The sequence below is a fragment of the Marmota marmota genome, unplaced genomic scaffold (assembly GCF_001458135.2).
Source record: "Marmota marmota marmota unplaced genomic scaffold, marMar, whole genome shotgun sequence".
NCBI classification, from domain to species: domain Eukaryota; kingdom Metazoa; phylum Chordata; class Mammalia; order Rodentia; family Sciuridae; genus Marmota; species Marmota marmota.
In genome coordinates, this window is record NW_025999968.1 from 45,613,730 (window position 1) to 45,635,930 (window position 22,201).

At 33.0% G+C, this 22,201-nt stretch overlaps 1 long non-coding RNA gene across 1 annotated transcript; it reads left to right on the forward strand.

Moving 5' to 3' along the window:
* The first annotated feature begins 1,338 nt into the window (after window positions 1–1,338).
* LOC125616867 lies at window positions 1,339–14,007 on the forward strand. The gene is made up of 3 exons (XR_007347652.1): window positions 1,339–1,500; window positions 13,010–13,014; window positions 13,994–14,007. It is a non-coding gene; the product is annotated as an uncharacterized LOC125616867 (long non-coding RNA).
* Window positions 14,008–22,201: the final 8,194 nt, after the last annotated feature.

Here is a 22,201-nt window from a genome sequence, read left to right on the forward strand (position 1 = left end):
TTTCCTTGCACCTTTCTTGTATTTCACCTCCCCACTCTCTTCAGGGATGTCAGTGTGATGACACTGAGAGGGGAGCAGGGTTGGTTTAATAGAGCTTGAATCTTGCTTTACAAAATCTGCAGTTTATTCAAGCTCCCCAAAACATTGTTTATTCAGGCTTAAGTTATGACGTCATGTTAATGTTATAAAATTTATTGCTGTAATCTCAAAGTGTACACTTGAAACTCTATGATAAAATCATATTTAAGAATAGCACAGTTTTGATATGAAAAGAAGGAAAGCGAGGAAACAGATTCCCTTGACTGACACAATCATAGACTATTATAAAGACAGAACTTTTTAAAGCAGTTCATTTGTAAAATGAAAATGAAATTTTAATTCAATCATTGGTAATAGTCATTTCTAAATATAATTGAGCACACTATAATTAGAAGATTAATTTGTTCATGAAAATCAAATTTGTTGACAAGTATTTTGTCAGCTTCTGTATAAATGATATATACAGGTGATGTTCTAAACTGAAATAAAACATACTTTATGCAAGACTCAGACTAGTACTTTATGAGTATTATGTTATGTGATCCTAGAATAATCTTATGACATAGTTGTGTAACGTCATTGTTTTATTCCATAATTTAAATAATATTTGTTAAGGGTATGCCTTTGATTTTTTAGTTGTGGATGTCATAATAAATAAAATAAATACCTACTTTGGATATTTATAATTCATGTGGGATGAAGAGTAAGCAAAGAAATAAATGATAGGCAAATTTAAGAAAATGTTAGTGCAACATTGTGTAAGTGGTTCACACACAGATTATAAGGAGATATTTTTCTAAGACCCTCATATTTAAACTGATTCCTGAATGACTGAGTCAGAGCCACCTATACAAAAACTAGTGGAGGGGTCTGGGGCTGTAGCTCAGGGGTACAGCGCTTGCCTGGCATGTACAAGGCACTGGATTTGATCCTCAGCACCACATAAAATAAATAAATAAACAAAATAAAGTCCTTGTGTCCATCTACAACTAAAAATATTAAAAGATACGCAAAACTAAGTGGAGTAGGGGCATATTGAAGAAAATTATTGTGGTAATTAGTGGGTATTAGTGAAGAACTAAAGACATTTTAAAGGATGGCGTAAGAAGTCTAATATCTAAGTAACTGAATTACCAGAAGAAACACAAATATATAGAATGGTAATAGTTAAGTAGATTTAAAGGTTAAGAATTTTCCTAAACTAATGTAAGAATTTTTTAAAAAATTCAAGAAAGCCACAGAAACCTAAGCAGCATTAAAAATCAGTGTTCAGCCAGGCATGGTGGTACACTCCTATAATCCTAGTGGCTCAGGAGGCTGAGGCAGGAGGATTGCAAGTTCAAGATGAGCCTCAGCAAAAGTGAGGCCCTAAGAAACTTAGTGAGACCCTGTCTCAAAATAAAAAATAAAAAGGGCTGGAGATGTGCCTCAATGGTTAAACACTACTGGGTTCAATATCCTGTACCAAAAGGGAAAAAAAAAATCATCAGAGTTAATGGATTGGCAGGGAGTGGAAGGTGAGGGGAAATGTAGCAGCTGATGACAAATAATTAATGTGAATTCTAGAAACAGAGTGAATAAGACAAGGCTTAGGCCAGGCTTTGCTTCATGCAAGACCTGGGCTTACTCTGTCCCCTAATTCATGATTTACACATGCTGAGGATCTATGTTTCATAATTATTTCTCCTGTCAGACAAAGGCTTAAAATAGATCTTTCATAAAGCAAAGAAAAAGCTCCATGATGTAACCTAAACTAACTTGAATTTATATACAGCATGCATATGTTTTAATATCTTCAAAATTATTAATTGCATTACTATGCTCAACTATTCTGGGCAATTGTTCTCACTTGAACATGAAAGTGCATTATGTTTTTAATTTTAAAGTCATAGGTAAAACTCCAGATAACCTCTGTTTGAGTTGCAGACTTGGTGATGTTTTCTCCATAAGCTGGGACTTTACAGCACATTAAGCTGTTGGTTCATTTAAGAAGTAACAATAAAAAAATAAAATTTAAAAAAATACAGGGTGAGCTCTTGTATAAGAGGATACAAGGTAGCACCTTCCATTTATCTCCACTAAAATTTAGATTGTGAGCATGAAGTCACCTTTGAGAGCACTCAGATTAAAGTGTATCTTAAAAATGCGCTAGGGAGGGAATATTATCTTAAACACTTGCTATTTAAGATAACAGTTACACAAGCCACTAAATCTCCAAAATGTGAATTGTTGATTTATAAAAAATCTATAGACCTATGTCTAACATTCCAAGTTTCCACATTTACTTTCTTAAATATTTCTCACATCTGTCACCTCCTCTCCAACACTGCTGCCCAATGGGTCAGTTTCTCTCTTCAGTCTTGACCCCTTCATATTTATCAATGTTGATAATTCATTGTCACCATGCCATTCTCTGATTTAAAGTGGCCCTAAGGACCTTCTGATTTTTTTTGTGGGATGGGTAATGGGGATTCTACTCAAGGGCACTTAACCACTGAACCACATCCCCAGACCTTTTTTGTATTTTATTTAGAGAGGGGATCTCATTGAGTTGCTTAGTGCCTCACTTTTGCTGAGCCTGACATGAAATCTTATCCTCCTGCCACAGCCTCCTGAGGATTACAGGTGTAATCCTCCTAGGATTATAGGTGTGCTACTGTGCCTGGCCAACCTTCTGATTTTAAGCAAATTCCAGTGCTTAGCATTACCTCCAAGCCTTGATCTCCTCTTAACCATGATTTTTCACAAGTGTGTTTCAACCATATGATCGTTAACATTGCTGAAGTTTCAGCAATTACTCACTCTTGTGTTGTATATTACAAACAAAAAGAAGAGGAAAATACATTACACCTGCAGTATTATCCTTAATTTTATACCTGATGAGAATATAGGGTTCAGGAAAAACTCATATTCATAATTCAACCCAATATCAAAAGGATCCATAACACCAGATTCTGGTCAGCTTCTCATGTCTACTCACACCAACCAAAAGGTGACAAAATTAATGCAAGTCACAAGTTTCTTTGCAAGTTCTTTACATGATGGGATGTATTCACTGAGCACTTCAGGACTAGAATAGAATCTGCCAGATTTCTGAAGCTATAATAATTGCAACTGCAGGCCATATGGTTCAAATGACTTTGTTCATATCCACTCTACACAAACACATGCAAATGAAAACATTGCAGTGGTTTAGCACAACAAATTTTATTTCTTATTCCTGGTGTACTTCAATATTAATAGTATGTTTCACATGATAGCATTCCTCCATGTAATATCCAGTGTTACATTCTGTCTGATTCCATTGTTTCTACCCCATTACCTCTGTAGTCACTCCAAAAATAGAAGAAAAAATGTCAAATGCCCTTGAGACCCAATGCACATTTCACCATGAATCTGTATATTCTATTATGAAGGTTTAGTGTTCATGAATAGGATTAATAAAATATGTGAATCAATAATATATGATATAACATAAAGAAATTTTCAGTTTATAGATTTTCTATTCCTCCTGTAAAAAAAACTGATCACAAACTTGGTGGCTTAAAACAATATAGATTTATTATCACATTCCTTTTATTATCAATGTCCAGGCTAACTCAGTTGCTTTCTCTGTTCTTGGTTCTACAGGGACAAAATCAAGATGTCAGTTAGCTGGGCTCTTCATCTATGGCTCTGGGAAAAATCAGTCTTGAAGCTCATTCCAGTTGTTGGTCAAAATGAATTCCTGGTGGTTGCTGGACAGAAGCCTTGTTTCCTTAGCAGCTGTAGACCAGCAGTCAACCTCAGCTTCCTGAGCCACATGTAACAACAGTCTTCCCTTCATTGCTGCCCAGTGTCTTTTGCTTTCATCTTCTGAACTATTTCCCTGGCTCTAACCAAAGAAAAAGTTATTTATTTTTTAAAGCTTGCACAATGATATTGAATACATAAGGATAATTTCACATGATCTTCCGAATTTAAGGGACACTAATTAATAACTTTTTTTTGGTCCTTATTGAAACTTTTCTTTTTTTATTTAATTGATTTTATTTTTTAATACACGACAGCAGAATGTATAACAATATATTATTACATATATAGAGCAAAATTTTTCATATATTTGTATATAAATTATGTTCCTGCCAATTCATGTTTTTATACATGTACTTTGTTTTAATTACAATTCTTATTACACATATATAAAAAAACTAATTAATAAATTTAATAGATTATTCTGCAAAGTTCCTTGATCTGTGTTGATAAATCACTTGGGAATGGAAATCTTCAGAATCCTGACTATGAAAATCAGTAAACATTTGTTCAACAGCTGCATATTTCATTTATTTATATTCACCCTAATATTTCATTACAAAAACAGAGATGTTTTGGTTTAAAGCAAACCAAAAGCTAAAAGTCCTAAGTCATAGGTCATTTTCAAGGAGTAAGTTTAAATTGTAAAGTTATTGACATTTAAGACATAAGTATATTATATATTAGGAAACAGATATGTTAGTAAATAATCTTAAAATGGGAAAAAATAATTAGAAAAAAATAGGCTTATTACATAACAGAATTTAGGATTTAATGGAAAGTTTTTTTTTCAAACATGTTTTAAATCATTAGAATCTGAAAGAGAAAAAAAATGAGAGGATAAGGCAAGTACCTATAAAAATACCTAAGAATAGAAAATTCATAATCCAAGGAAAATAAAGTTACAGTAGAAACCACACTTGAAAAATTTCAGATAATTGCTGTACAATTATTGCCCCTTCAGTTTTTGTGTTTTTTTTTTTTTTGTGATCACTGTTAAGTTGCTTATTTACATCCACTGTGATAATATTTTTGAGTTTAATATTAATAATGTACAAAGCATAATCATAAGACCCAGTTTTTTAATTGGTTAGATGTCTTCATGCATAGTGTTAAACAAAATAAAGAGATGACCCAAATAATTGGAGTAAAGCGATTTATATGCATCCATTGGGAACAAAACAAAACAAAACCCTTTGAGCTTTCCATCAAATTTACTGGTCAGTTCAGAGTCTCAGCTCAGGAAGAGATGGCTAGACCCAGCTTTAACATTGGCTGGGGCTTCCTGGGAGGAGTGTGGCCTCAGTTTGAAAGATATACCTAGAAGTTAGTAAAAACTGGAGACTTGTCTGACGACACGCCACACATGTTCCTCTGTGAAAATCTACCTGTACTCTGCAAATTCATTCCTTTCACAGACCATGATTTGAACACAGGAAGTTTTTTTTTTTTTTCCACATGAGCTTGATTTCTGAGATTCCTGTAAGAAAACTTCGAAGATGGACAGATGGACATAACTTGAACAGACTATAGCCTTCCATCACTGAAGATGGTTTGAAGGATGCTATTTTTAACCATTTGGGGGTGATGGGTGTATTGTCTCCATTCAGCAAGGAATTGAAGAACAGAACACAGAGGTAGCAAGCAATCAGAAGATTTAGTTCACAAGCAACAGAATCAGACTTCCCCAAAGAGAAGGAATCCCAGAGCTGGGAATCTAATGGAGAAGTTTGGGCCTGTTCTTATGGTCTCTGAAGTTACTTCCTTTCCTTATCTCCTCCCCTCACCTCTTCTCACTATTATTGATTGGTTGCCACTGTGTCCACACATCTATTTTAGTTTTTCTATTGGATCCCTAGCTTAGGCGCATGAGTACCAGGTATCTGTCTGATTCGTTTCCCTGATTGCTTCCACAAGTGCTTTTGTTAACCAGGAAGTTGGCCTCTTTGAAAGACCTTCTCTGTGCCCCTTGGTTTGGACCCTGCTCCCAACCTCCTCACTCACCATCTTGTCCCGGCTGCCTAAGTCCTTCTATATCTCCCTCAAATTGAGTATTTTCCTACCAAAACTATATCTGCTTGTCATGGTGCCTGACTTGTAGTGTGGTCCATATATTCATTCCAGAGACATCTTGAGCTGTAGCCAACTTTACTGTGCTCATCTTCTCTCACTCAGGATTATGAGAGACAGAACAAAACACAAGAAACATAAGGGGACCATCTAAGTCCAAACCTATTCGTTCCTGGCCCATAACTCCCCTTCTCTTACTGCCTATTGTGGTTAATCCTAGTGCCAAATGACGATTCTTTCATTTAGGTCTGCTGGACCCTGGGTTATGGGCAGTCCAAACAAGCTGTTCAGTTCATATTTACTTCATGATTTTCATCATTCTTTTTCATTGGTCTGGATTTCTATTTGGTATCATTTTGCTTCTCCCTGAACCACTTCCCTTGAGATTGTTTTGTAGTATAAGTTTTATGATGGTGAATTCTTCCAGCTTTGGCTGTATGAAAATGTCTTAGTTCACCTTTATTTTTTGAAAAATAGTTTTGCTTAGTACAGAATTGTAGAATGGCATTGTCTTTAGTATGTTGAAGATGTTGCTTCCATGACTTTTGACTTATTATTTTAATGAGAGGAAAGCAGCTGCTTAATGCCATTCGTCTTTTATTTTCTTTGTATACAATGCATCTTTTTTTCCCCTGAAAGCTTAAATATTTTATTAAATCACAAATTTTACACAGTTTTATTGTGAGTTTTGTTATGGGGCTAGAATTCATGTTCTGGATTTTTTTCCCCTAATACATGGCAAGTTTACAGATGTTCTTGAAACCACAAGGATAGTATATAAAAGGGAACAAATTGGTGTGTGTGTGTGTGTGTGTGTGTGTGTGTGTGTGAGAGAGAGAGAGAGAGAGAGAGAGAGAGAGAGAGAGATTTACCAAATTTTAGCTTAAAGGAAGAAAGGAGAGGAAAGTGACAGAACTTACTTTTACCATTGAAGTAACTAAAAATTGACAGAGCAGGTGACAGAATAAATGCTGATTTTATCCTAATTACATATAAGAAGACATGAAAGATGTGACTCTACTTTGTGTATAACCAGAGATATGGAAAATTGTGCTGTATATCTGTAATATGAATTATAATGCATTCTGTTGTCATAATAACAAATCAAAATTTAAAAAATAAATAATGCTGATTTTAATTTTTTCTAATTTTGAAGATTGCAAACCTCACCCTAATATGGCATAGGCATATATTTACATCAGAACAAAATACTCAGATGATCCCATGGTGAATTTCCTCTAATTTTATACTTTAAATGCTTCATTCACCTTAGTTTTGGCCCATGTTCATGAATCAACTTAAAATGTTACTCTCACATCAGATGCCAAATGTGAGATATGACATTTGCTGGGAAACAGATGGGACAATAGTGTATCTGCAATGATAACACAGGATTTAATAAACTCTTCAATTTAAAAATCAACCCTATCAAAAGAAGAAGGAAAATCCACCACAAGAGTTGGGTGAGTTTAACCTAAGATGCTACAGATTACATTTCCTTTTCTCAGGCAGAATGAAAGCTTGAAATAAATATTAACTGGAATTGCAGAAAAATGTATGTCTTAAGGAAGCATACGTGACATTTGATATTGGAGATTTGATTTAGAAAAATAGTAACATATCCACTATTTTATTAAAATATTTTAAAAATAAGTGATAGTTTAGTAAAAAATGAGTATTTTAAGTTATCTACTTAAGTTTTAGACGTATTTATGAAGAAGTATTGTTTAATAGTTCTCCATTGAATAACCTATTTCTCTTGTTACATAAGAAGTTTTCAATATTTAATATTTAATTTATAATAATCTGGAAAATTCACAAGAAACACTTTAACAGAAGATTTATCTTTTAAAAATATGTACAATAAGCAGAATTTAATTTTTAACTTTATTCAATATATTTCATTTTTCCCTCATTTCAAAATGTTGTGCAATGCCAAAGCAAATTTTCCATTTGATTGTTTTTTCTGTCTACTATTACATTGTTATGAAAATGAACCAAATGTTAAATTTTGAAACATGTCTAGTAAAAATTTGATCAAATGCTTATTTTTAATATTTTGCTTATTTAAAATATATATTTCCCAGAAAGAGAGCTTATTTATTAAGAGATAACTTGCTTATTTAGGAATAAATGTTCCCAAATCTACAAATCTGATCATGCATTTAGGTGTTTCTTCCCCAACATGTAGATTAATTTTTTTGTACCAACAATTGAACCCTGTTGTGCTTCCCACTGAGCCACATCACCAGTCTTTTTTATTTTTATTTTGAGACATGGTCTCAATAAGCTGCTTAGGGCTTCACTAGTTACTGAAGATGGCTTTGAGCTTTGATCCTCCTGTCTCAGCCTCCTAAACCATTTGAATTACAGGCATACACTAACACATCTGGCTGCAGATTAATTTTTTTTTGCAAATAAAAAAATCTTTTAAATTTGTTCTAATTAGTTATACATTACAGTAGAATAACACTATGCATAAATGGAGTATAACTTCTCATTCTTCTGGTTATACATGATGTAGTATCACATCACTCATGTAATCATATATGTACATAGGTTTATAATGTCCAATTCATTCAACTATCCTCCCTACCCTTATTACCCCCTCCCCTCCTCTCACTCCCCTCTACCTAATCCAAAGTACCTCTTTTTCCTTTGCCCTGCTCAACCCCATTACACATTAGCATCCATGAATCAGAGATTCAGATTACATTTGGCTTTGCTTTTGGGGGATAGGCTTATTAATGTTAGCATAATATTCTCCAGTTCCATCCACTTACCTGCAAGTGCCATTATTTCATTTTTCTGCAAAGATGAGTAATATTCCATTTTGTATATATACCACATTTTCTTTATCCATTTTTCTGTTGAAGGGCATCTAAGTTGATTCCAATTTAGATACTGTGAATTAAGCTGCTATGAACATTGATGTTGCTGCATTACTGTAGTGTGCTGATTTTAAGTCCTTTGGGTATAAAAGGAGAAGTGGGATAGCTGTTTATTACATATTAGTAGGTTAATTTGATAACTAAAACTGTGACTAATTTCTTTAGAAAATACAATAGGCTTCCAGTTTCTAGTTAATAACTGCTTTCTAACCATTTATACACCATAATTCTCTTCTGTTGACAGATAATGATAACATATGATGCTTAGGATGTGATAACATTATTTCAACATTATAAGAGATGTGTAAAAATCATGGACAAAAATGATAACTCCTAATTTTCTTATTCTAAATGAAGAAATGATGCTGTATTATTTATGAATTTCATAGATTATTTTTCTGCAAAAAAGATATTTTTAAAAATATATGTAAAAGACTTATCTTTCTTTACAAAGAGGTTTAATGTCTTTGACATTAAGGAATGAAGCATTTAACCTATATTCCTGATGCCCATTTTAATGAAAAAACTTTCAAATGGGTATTATTTATTTGTAGGACATTAGCTCAGAGCATATTGTGGTCATGTCAACCTTTCCATTGGCAATGATCAGAGACCAGATAAAAATTAGCACACAAGTTAGGTGCATTGACTCATGCCTGTAATCCCAGTAATTCGGGAGTCTGAGGCAGGAAGATCATGAGTTCAAAACTAGCCTCAGCAAATTAGCAAGGTCCTAAGCTATTCAGTGAGACCGTGTCTCTAAATAAAATATAAAAACAGGCTGGAGACGTGGCTCAGTGTTTAAGCGCCCCTGAGTTAATTTTTAAAAAAAATAGCAGAAAATATCCATGTGGAGTCTAACTTTCTCACTTATCATCTCATCTTCCTCATTCCCTGAGATTGGCCAAACCTCTGGAGCCTCATCAAGAGGCAATAATGAAGTCAGGGAAGACAGTGCATTAAAAAATAGAGAAAATTTATTTTAATTTTTTATTTATATGTGTAACCCCATGAACAAGTGCAGTGAGTCAAAATGTTAAATTAGATCACAAGGTAAATTAAAGAAGTAGAGGAGAACTTCCATGATGGAGTACTAGGACATTTGTTTAAAAGAATATACATATGTATATATGTATGTGTGTGTGTGTGTGTGTGTATACACACACACATATTAAAGTTGAATCTCCAATTTAAATCACAGATAACTATGTATTTGAGTTATATCAGAGAAGGATACACACACACACACATAGATACACACAAAAAATAAATTAATTAATTAAATTAAATTAAACAATACTATAAGACAGGCCTACAAAAATATAGGCCCATGACTCCAGGGAAACTAATGTTAGTATTTAACTCTTGGACAGTTAAAATCAGAGAAGATAATAGGCAGCTGGGACAATGGAGAAATACATGATTCCCACTGGCAATCGGCAGCAATTGCTCAGAAATGTCCAAATTACCTCTGTTGATATGTGTGTTGGTTTACTCTTGAACCTAGATACAGTTACAGTGCAAGCACGTAAGAGGGCTTTTTCAGGTAGAATCGATTTTTGAGTAAGATGTGATATTTGAGCAAAGAAATGAAGACAGAGATAGCATTGTCCAGGGAAAATCACAGGCATTGGTATCCTGCCAAGGGATGACTTGGCATCTTCAGTGAACTGAAAGGATCAAATTAAAATTGGAGCCCCACCTATAAACAAGAGGGTTTTGAGGACTAAGTCTGCAAGGAGAAGTGACCAGGTAATAAATTATTTTGCTTGGACGTGTTTTAAGCATCAGAGCAGTGTATAAGTTGATTAGATTTATGTTTGAGAGACAGCAAATCAATAAGAAGATACTGTAGTAATTGAAAAAAATAAAAAAAGACATGATGCTTGTCTAAGCTGGGGAAGTAGGAAAGCAGATGGAAAAAGAAGAGTCCAAGATTTAAGAGCTAGCTGACAGGAGGACTTCCTGGATAATAGCAGAGGCTCTGAACTAGTTGCAGAAACCAGCTGCCTCTTTTAATTATTTTTGTACATTGGCCAAGACGTTTAATCTCTATAATTCTCAATTTACATTGGTAAATTGAACATAATAGTGGTACTTGCTTCTCAAATTCTTGAAAGAATTTGTTGTGATAATATATGCAAAGCACTTGGCACAGGTCCTGGTATAAATCCTCAAAGCACAATGACTGTCATTACTGTAATTCACTGAAAGTGGCTATTTGTCAGGTGTTGCTGCTTAAAGAAAACACTCCTATATATAATGAAAATGATATAATAGTTTGCTATCAGTTGTTCAAGCTAAATGTTTTCTCAGGCGATTTTGTTTGTATTTTAATCACAGTGTTTGAAATGCTATATAAAATAGAAAGGGATGAACAATATTTTCCTAAAGTAGAATTACATACTCATTTAGTTCCTAATTGCTCAGAAATATTTTATTTCCTACAACTCCTAGTGCCAATTTTCTCTTGAAGTTGAAGTGTCTACATTTGTAATGAATTCATGGGTTGTACTTATAATGATTGCAAGACCTATTTCTTAATTTTGAAATAAAAATGTCACATAGTTCTAAGGAAAGAGGTAATTGAATATGAGAGATCATAGAAAGTATAATGATTTTTTATAAAGATAGAATTAACATTACTATCTGTATTTACAATGCTCCTTTAGATTTTTTTTTTTCAGAGATTATGACAATAAGAAATAAGAATCATTTTTGCTTTAGGTGATAAAATGTCCACTTCTGTTTTATAAACTTGCAACTTTTAATCTCTTGGGTCAAAAGTTAAAGTAGTATAGTACTTAAGGTGTGTTTTCAACATTCTCCAGTTTCATATGAGTTGAATATATACAAATAATTACAGAAGCAAGGGACTTGTTGTATATTGTCTGTGTACAAAGTGTTCCCCTTTCTATTTGTCTGATCCACTGATCAATCATGATAATAGTATTTACACTATTATTACATTAATCTGTCAAAGGAAGGATTTCCAAAATGGAAGATGAGTATTCCTAAGTGAATTTAGCTGTAGATGTGCTTCTTGGTATACCATTCTGAATGTTTGTTTTTTTTTTTTTGTATGTGTGTGTGAACTAACAAAAGCATTCATGAATATTATCATAGACTAGAATACAACCTGAATTGTATACTTTATTTTTTTGACTTCCATTTCAAATGGGGTTTGTTTGATATCCAATGGAAATTCGTATTTAATACAATTTGTATCAATATTCACAGTTGATATATAATGTCAATGAATCATCATCTTTTTAAGAATCGCTAACATTTGTCAAAAGTAACTTATATGTTGAGAAGTATTCTTATCACATCCTGTAGATTATATCCCACAAAATTTAATGAAACCTCATGTGGAATATTATTTCTCTCACTATGGTACAAGTGAGACAACTGAAGCTATGAATAGTCAAGATAATTTCCCTTTGAGTTTCAAATATCAGATTGAAAGAAAGATCATAAGATCTTAAAGCAGATCATATCTTTTCAATATGAGTTCACAGAAGAAAACAGGCAAGAAGAATCAGTACCATTTCTCCAATACAGGGATTTGTGAGAGGACAACACTTCACAGGGAGTCTGTATACAGAATCTTGTAGTTACAATACAACCAGACTTAACAGTACATGTAAAGGTCTTCAAAGCAATTATGCTTTAAATTTTCAGAGAACAGAAACATGTTCAGGCATAACAGTTTGATTTTTTCTTAGCCACAAAATAAACTAAAACAATTATTAAATAATAATTAGTAATAATTTTTAAGATAAGGATATATAATATATAAGAAAGAAAAAAAAAGATAGATTGATTTAAGAGCTGTGTAAACAGTTGAGTTCCAGATACTTAAATACGGTTTTCAGGAATTGGTTTGAGGACAAACAAGGGCTAAAAATCGTAGCTGCTGGTGTCATCTATGGTCAGCAATGACTTCCAAAATACCAGTACTAAACAGCAGACACTTCCCGTAAGAACATTGAGATGTTAAGTGATACCATTAGAACAGATGAAAGTTTGTCTTCACAGCACGATTTTAATATTGAATATCAATTTTTTTAGTAACCATTATTTTATTTTTGAGAATTTGTACTACATACTGAATATCTTTAGAAGTATAGTTCTGTTTTGTTTTCTCAGGAGTTTTTCAAACACATAAATAATAATTTCATATTTATGTCATTTAGTAAACATTATTTTCAGAGTGGTAGTATTAAATGTTACACTTCAAATGTGCCAACAACATTTAAAATTGTTGCTTTCCACCATAGTTTCAATTCCACCATCGATTTCATGGATCAGAATAGGCAAAGTTTGCTGAAATAATAAACAATTCTGAAAGTTCTGGGGTTTACATAAAAGAAGTAACACGTTGGGGCTGGGGATGTGGCTCAAGCGGTAGCGCTTTCGCCTGGCATGCGGATTCGATCCTCAGCACCACATTCAAAACAAAGATGTTGTGTCTGCCTATAACTAAAAAATAAATATTAAAATTCTCTCTCTCTCTCTCTCTCTCTCTCTCTCTCTCTCTCTCTCTCCCTCCCTCCCTCTCTCACTCTCTCTTAAAAAAAAAAGAAGAAGAAGAAGAAGTAACACATGCATCATGAGTCAGCTTTGGCTCTAGGGCTCAATGACTTTTTTTTTAAGAGAGAGAGAGAGAGAGAATTTTTTAATATTTATTTATTTTTTTTTAGTTTTCGGTGGACACACATCTTTATTTTATTTTTATGTGATGCTGAGGATCGAACCCAGAGCCCGCACATGCCAGACGAGCGTGATATTGCTTGAGCCACATCCCTAGCCCAAAGCTCAATGTCTTTAATTCAGGATCCAAGCTAAAGAAATAGCCAGCAGAAAGACAAAAGGATTGGGAAAATTCAGTGACTCTAAAAATTATTCATTCATAAAGTAGAGCTGAGGGCACTAGTGCATGCCTGTAATCCCAGTGGCTCAAGGGGCTAAAACAGGAGGATTGAGAATTCAAAGCAAGCCTCAGCAATTTAGCGAGAGCCTAAGCAACTTAGTGAAATTGTCTCAAAATTAAAAAAAAAAGTTGGGGACGTGGCTCAGTGGTTAAATGTCTTTGGGTTCAATACCTGGTACATTAAAATAAAATAAAATAAGAAATAAGTTCTGTTATTTGTGACAAAATGAATGAAACCAGAGCACACTATGTTAAGCACAAAAAGCCAGATATAAACAAGTATCACATGTTTTCTCTCATATATAGAAAACATCAGTCTAACTGACAGTAGAATAGTGATTACTAGATTGGAAAGTTTGCCAGGGACTACAGGGGAAGGTTAGGGTGGAAGAAGTGTGGTTTAATATGATCAATGAGTGCCATATGCATGGGTGGAAATGTCATACTTAAGCCTATTAATATGAAAAATTAGTATATGTTAATAAAATATTTTTGCATAAATGTGCCACACATTATTTCTTTTCCATTTCATCAGATTCAAAGTATGTAGTTGAGTCTAATAAGGCAAAGAGAAAACATTTCCATATATAGATAAGCAAAAATGCAGGCTAACAGGAGTAGTAACAGTGATATTTCTATGAAATAAATATGTGAGAATGTACATGGTTAAGTTTGTTTTTTGATATGTGCTTTGTATTATTTTTTTTTACATTCTTTGCAAGTTGTATTTTTTCCATTGGAAATGTCTATGTTTATTATCTCCGACAAGAATATTCTTATTCTCTGAGAAGAGCACAGTAATTCTTCAAGGTGCTGTTCAGGCACTCAGCAGGCATGTTAGGATATGTTTAGGGAGAGTTATGGGGGCAGCAATGACTAGAAGGCAAATTCCAGTGGGCTATTGGACTGCAGAGAAATCCATAATAGAAGCCTCTTTTTAACAGGTTGTAGGATTCAGGTCACAAGAAACAGAACTCGCACATGTACTTCCTGACAACCTCCAACTGATTATCTGAGCTTTGCCTTCCTTTTTGTTCTTTACACCAATCCATTAAGAAAACCTAATGCAGAACAAAAACTCATCTTGAATGTGGCAGTCGTCGTACTGAATATTATAAATTCAAATCCACATTTTACTGACAAGAAAACTAAGAGATAGGCAACTGTATTGCATCTCATAAAAAATTGTTCTAAGCAGAATCTTTCTGTATTTTAGTTTTAAACACATCAATAAAAATTTAAATATTGAAATTTAAATATGTCTGCATTTCTATGTGTTGTGTTGTTTCATGCCAGTATATGGATATTCGTTGCTATAAATTGCCAGAGAATGAATAATGGATACATGACAAAAGACTGTGCTTTTTAAAAATGTTTAACTTTAGTTAATTGTATTTAATAATAACTGAACTTATTTACATTATTACTCTATGATAAATGATAATTTTTTGTAGAATTGGGATGTAATATCAAGGTGTCATTTATTAATTCTGATTATTACAGGATCATGGTATATATTATCCTCTGTTAAATCAGCACATTATTCTTTTTTTGGGGGGGTTCAAGGGAATGAATTCAGGGGTACTCAACTGAGCCACATCTCCAACCCTATTTTGTATTTTATTTAGAGAGAGGGTCTCACTGAGTTGCTTAAGGCTTCACTAAGTTGCTGAGGTTGGCTTTGAACTTGTGATCCTCCTGCCTCAGCCTCCTTAGCACCACCATACCTGGCAATTTTTTAAGAAAATAATTTTAAAAATTTAATATCATCTCAGCTTTTCTAAGAAAATTGTTTTGAATGAACAAGATGTCTTTCATATAACATTGGTTTTATTCAACAAATAATTACTGCCTCCTTCTTGGTGACAGGCCTTGAGTATAGTAAAACGAACACATCTGAAAATGTCATGATTTTCTTCAGTTCATCACCCAGTATAGGAAGAATAATGACTCATAGATGAACATGCACAAATCATAGAGTAATAACTTTGAAAAACAAAATAAAGCAAGATAAAAGATTTATTTGTGGCACACTATTCTTATAGTTAGTAAAGATCTCTCTGAGAGTTGTTATATTTCAGCAGAAAATAAACAACAATCTCCTTCATCTATTGAATTGTACTGAGGAATTGAGTTCATATTGGTGATAATGGTGAAAGTAGATTCTGCCACTCTTCCTTGATTAATGAAGCTCATGCAGTTTTCCTGGAGTGTTAATCCGTGCTGTTTCAGAGAAGAGCCCAGAATCCTTAGATGCATCTCTTTCTTCCCAGTCTTTCTTCAGAAATGAGAACTTTCTAATTTGCACATTTTAAGAATTTCTGGCACTTGGTGCCAAGAGGCAACAGTAGACATTTTTATTTGTTTTTTTCTCCCAGTTGAAATGTCTTACTTTTGCAGAAACAGAACATAAAGCCAAACAAAAGGCTCCCAAGATGATAAGAGAGACAATGATTTGAATTTCTGAACCATGACTTGCTTACAGCACCAGAACAGTGTCGCTAGCAAAGGGCAAGATCTGCACATGAATCTTTTGAAGACTTCATAGTGGAAGGAAAGACTATTGACAAGACTATAAGGATTTCCAGTGAGCTCAGTAGAGGGAAAACCGAAGCCTAAATGAAGAATGACAATACAAGTGAATGAGGAGGAGGAGGAGGAGGAGAAGGAGGAGGAGGAGGAGGGGAAGAAGATGATGATTATTTCTGTACTGAAACAAGAGATATTTGAGATCATCTTTAAAGGATCTTAATAACTCCTTTTTTCTGATATTAAAATTGTCTGAGCTGTTTTTCTAATAACTTCTTTCAGAAGACTTTACTATCTGTTTATGTATTCAATTAATATTTTTACACCAAAAAAGTAAAACATTTCCCACTATTCCCAAGAAGCAATTTTTACATACTGGGAAATAATACATGCCTAATTAAGGATGAATGCTACAAATTAAAAAGTTATATTCTTATGGTTGTATTTTGTGCATTTTCTACTATACATGTATCAAGATAATAGCCATTCTCAAAAAAAAAAAAAAAAGAGAGAGAGAGAGAGAGAGAGAGAGAAACAAAGAAACAAACAAACAAAATGCATCAAGCCACATGTTAGCTTTGTTAAGGATTATCAAAATATGCTGTAAGGTTTCAGTTTAAACTAATGAATTAAGAAAGTGTCTTCATTTACATAGCTTCTTGCTAGAACTTAATAATGGATGGAATTGAACATGAACTGAAGATTTATTATGAAGTAATGAAATGTTTTAGATTCAAGACTCCTTCAAGCATAAATTCACCTCCAATCTTACTAAAAACTCATTGTGTTAAAATAACCACAGGTAATCTCTTCTCTTAGTTGTCCTATTAACTCAATTAACTACCTGGATAATTTCATTCAAGTCATTTAACCTTAGGGTGTCTATAAAGATTTTCATCTAATTTTGAATTCCTTTGGAAATTCAAAAGAGTTATTCCTCCTCTTGCTGTTAGTATCAGCTTATTGTGGGACTGAGCACATAGATCTTTTTGTGTACTTTAGGCATAAAACTAAATCTTACATAACATGCCATTTGTGTTATATCCTCACCACTTTGTTAATTTTAATTTGTATCATCTCCATATTTTATGGCACCCAAAAGAAAATTCACTGGACAAAAGACACCTGAGTCGTATCAACCTAGCAAGTGTAATTTTTCTTTTAAGTGAATAAAATTAGTGCTGTTTTTTTTTTTTAATTTCATACTGCCCTTGGTTGCTAAATATTCATTTAAATGTATGTGATACGCTTTCTATGTGTTAAGTCAAATGACTGGGAATCTAAATTTGAATTTATCAAATCAACTCTCCAGTTTGAAGATTAATGGCAGCCTCTTATGGAAATATTCAATGATGGGTACAAATAAATTTCAATGACTACACCTGCAATAAAAGTATTGTTAAAGGTCAAAGTGTGTAAAATATCATTGTTACCACTGAAGTAACTTGTATGGAATAGGATGAAGTATTTCTGTTCAGATATCCAAAACCTGCCTTGGAATTCCGTCTAAATATTACAAAACCTGCCTTGGAATTCTGTCTAAATGCTAAATTCAATAATTTCTTTATTAATGATAAAAACCTGAGTACCTAAGTCTAACTCATTATTGTAAATCAATGTAATCATCTTAGTCATTAAAATAAATGAATTATTTATTCAAGATTCATGTTTCCCAAGATCCTGTGAAAACTGTAAAACAATGGAAAAAAACTGATCTATCATTTGGAAACATAGCACAAATAAGTACAATTCCTGCTTTGAATAAGAATGAAAAAAAGAGATTAAAGAACAGTATTTCATAAATCTCAGAAATTGTTACAAAAGTCATTACAATCATACTAACTGAATTTTATTGTGTTAGTCAGCTTTTTGTTGCTATGACTGAAATACCTTACAAGAACAACTTAAAGGGAACATGTTTTTTTTTTTGAACTTGAGGCAATCCAAGTGTGAGAACATTGTGGAGAAAAGCATCTCAGTAGCAGAGAAAGAAAGAGAGAGAAAAAAAGGGAAGAGGGGATGTGTGTATGGGGAGACAGGTACAGTCTCAGTCAATACCCCAATGACATACTTTCTCCAACCATGCCACACCTTCCCTCAGTGATCACCAGTACTCCATTCAAATTATTAATTTGACCAATGGTTTAATCCACTTGGAGCTCTCATAATCCAATCTTTTCACCTCTGAAAAGTACCACATTTCCTAACACTTGAGCTTTTGGGGTGACATTCCTAAATCCAAAGATAACATTACACCCTTGGCACTGAAATCTTGTGCCCGTCTTACAATACAAAATGAGCTCAGTCAGTCTCCAAGAGTCCCTGTAATCTTAACAGTTTCATCATTGCTCAAAAGAACACGTATGATGTCTCCTCAGAGACAGAATGCAAACTCTCAGCAAAATAAAAAGCAAGTTACATGCTTGTGATATTCAGTGGCACAGAAAGAACATTCCCATTCTAAAAGGAAAGAATGGGGCATAGAGAGAAGTGGTTGAAGCAAAGCAAGACTGAAATCCAATTGGGCAAATATGTCCTGTAACTCCACATCTAACATCCAGGGCATACAGTGGCTTAGGACTTAGGAAGTCTTGGCCCTTTAGCTTTACTGACTATATCCCACATGAGCCCTCATTCAGCTGGGCTCTGCTCTCTGCCTCTTGCTTTTCTTGGCAGATGACTTCCACCAACCTGGTATCTCTTGATTCCTATGGCCTGCAATCCAGCTCAGCTACTTGTAGCTACTTTCCTTCAGAATCCAGCAGACTCATTGATTATTTTGTCTGCATATTAATATCATTTCATTGGCAGATCTTATATTGTCAAGAGTTTTAGAAATATTAACTTTTAAAAATTCAGAGCATTTAAAAAATGTCATAGTAACATTTTAGGATTAGGAAACATCTTTGTTTGTTTTGGTTTTACAACCATGACAACTAATTTATAGTAAGCCACATATTAAATCTTGAACAGAACAGACTGCAAAAATATAAAAGAAAACAAAAAAGCTTAATTTTTATATGACATGTTCATTAAATAGAGTAGTAAATAATAGAATCATCACCCCCAATCTGCTTAAACAATAATAATGACACCAATGACCATATAAAAGTCTTCAGTTGTTTTCCTCAGAAAACTTCTGAGACCTTTTGAACACTGAGAAACAATTTAAATAGATTCAATTCCCATTTAAGAGTACACTGTTGATCCTTTGAGTGAATTCCCCAGAGGCATTTTTCAGAATATAGTCAATTTCTTTTATTCTGTAATGATGTGTAAAAAGTAACAAAGTATGATCATACTTGCTATGATTTCAGTATTTCAACAACCTTTGGAATTTAAGTAAAACTTGCTATTTTGCTGGTTTTCATTAAATGCTCTACTACTGGCCACATAGTGTATTAATCAAACATATTGATGAGTCATGTAAAACTAATAAAAATAATGCCAGGATGGTAAAAATTTACCAGATCTCCCATCACTAGTTAATTTTAGCTTACTTGCTATACTGAGAATAATTTTAATACTATTTTTTACTATTCCTCATCAATTTTATTGAAGATTAATTTGTGTACAAAAATCTTTATTTAAACTGTGCAACTTAATAGACATTGATAACTTTATAGTCCTCTGCAGCCATTATTCTGTTGCAAATCCCTTACATTTCTAATACCCTCCATCCAATAGTTCCTCATAGCTTTATTACAACATCCCTCCCTCTACCTTAGACCATGACAATGGATGACTGGCTTCTTATCATTATAAATTAGTTAACTTTTAAATGCGTTACTTTATTTTGGCTTCTTTAATTCAGTATGATGCTGAGATTCATCAAACACTTCCCATGTAACATTTATTGTTTTATTTGCTGGGAATTAATCTATTGAAGGACATAATATGTTGTATTCAACCATTTATTCATTAACAGATATTTAAAAATTTTCCAGTTACTGACAATCTTGAATTTTGGGGCTGCATATACTCTTGTACACATCTTTGTGTAGACCTGTTTTATTTACTCTAGATGAGTATCTAGGAGTGGAATGGCCAAGGCATAAAGTAGAAACACCTTTAACTAATTTATAAAAGTATCAAGACATTTAACAAGGTGGTTATACAATTTTGCATCTCTGGTGATGTATGAGCATTACATTTAATCCAAGTCCTCACCAAATAGTTGATCATGCTAGAAGTTACCCAGAATAATCTCATTTTAGTTTTAATTTGCATGTTCCTTATTTTGATTTTTGCTGGCCAGCTTTTCGTGTGCTTCATGGTTTGCAATACATTCATTTTATGTAATGCCTTCAGTGATAATTGCCCATTTTATTCAGTTATTTCCATCCTAAAGTTGAGATGCTTAAGGCCCTTATATATTTTGTCTATAAGTCTTTTCTCAATTATATGTGCTGAAAATATATCTTCCATTAGGTAGCTTGCATTTTTATTAAATTTTTATCTGGAGGTTTTACCATTTTGGCTTTTCTATGAGGATTATGTTACATTTTGTGTGAGTATTGATTATGATGTGAAATGAAGTCAATGTCTTTTATATCTCACATAGATATATCCTACATGGATACTGAGCTGTTCAAACATTATTTAGAAAGGTTTTCTTTTATCTTTAATTGAGTTGATACTTTGGTTGAAAATCAATTGACCATTATATGTGACTTTATCTTTGAATCATTTATTGTTCTCTACATATTCATCATGACTTGATTACTGAAACCATTGTTATAGCTTAAAATTTAAAATATTTTTCTTTACTTTAAAAATTGCTCTAGGTAGCTTGATTGTCATTTTATATGCAAATGGTGCTATTTTTATTGACCTTGCTTTAGACCTACAATCTACTCTTGCTTTTTCAGAGACAGCCATTTTAGTAATAAGTAATAATAAGATTTCTGATCTATGAACATAGTTTATCCCACCATTCATTAGGTCACTCAACATTTTATTACCAATATTGTACGGTTTTCATTTTCAAGATCTTTCAAGCCCTTAGTAAAATATAAATCTAAATAAATCTGTGTTGGCACTATTGTTAATACGACTTTAAAAAGTGACTCCATGTCAATATCTTAAAATGTTATGCCCACTTACCTTTACAATTCTTTGAGATTTACAATATGTGCGGTATAGAAAAGAATGCAGAATTTTAATTTGATGGTTAAATTCAATTATGAGGAGCCTAAGGTGTATGTGTATTGTCTTCAATTCAAAAATGATGATGATAGAAATAATTTGTTCATTTAATTGTGTTGATTAACTTAGATTCCACAGTATAGAAAAAAATATTACTGTGTTTAATATCCTTATATGCAAATGAAACAAGGAGCCTTTTCTATATCACTTCCATAGAAGTTGGAAATGCACTTTTTTATTTCATGAAATGATTCCTATCACTGCCAGTATAGCACTCTCTTTCCTTCACATTCTGTATATACTATCTTTATAGCTGTTTGAAAAAAAAAATTAGATAACTATCCAATTGCAGAAATGCTCCCTTTGGCCTTTGATTCATAATACACTTTTCCAGCTTTGATCATTTCTGCTGAATATATTCATCTAAGCAAGTATTTTAAAATAATCTTACAAAATTGATTTTAATGCCAGTAGTTTATGAAGCCAAGAAGTATAAAAGACAAATCATAGTACACATAATAGAAACTAAACCTTAGCCTTTTGAACCAATTGTTGATGGGGAAAATAACAAAGCATTTTCACTGCTTTTATAGATTGCTTCTTTTGAAGCAACAATGAATTGAATCATTAAAAAGTAAAATAGTCCATTGAACTAAAAAGTAAACAATGAATGGGAAAACCAATACCTAAGGAAAAAAAACATGTTTTCCAATCTCTGCTTTTATGCATGCTTTTGGATTTAATAAATGATGAAAAACTGAACTCTAAACATAAGTGCCACAAGGGTTACAACACT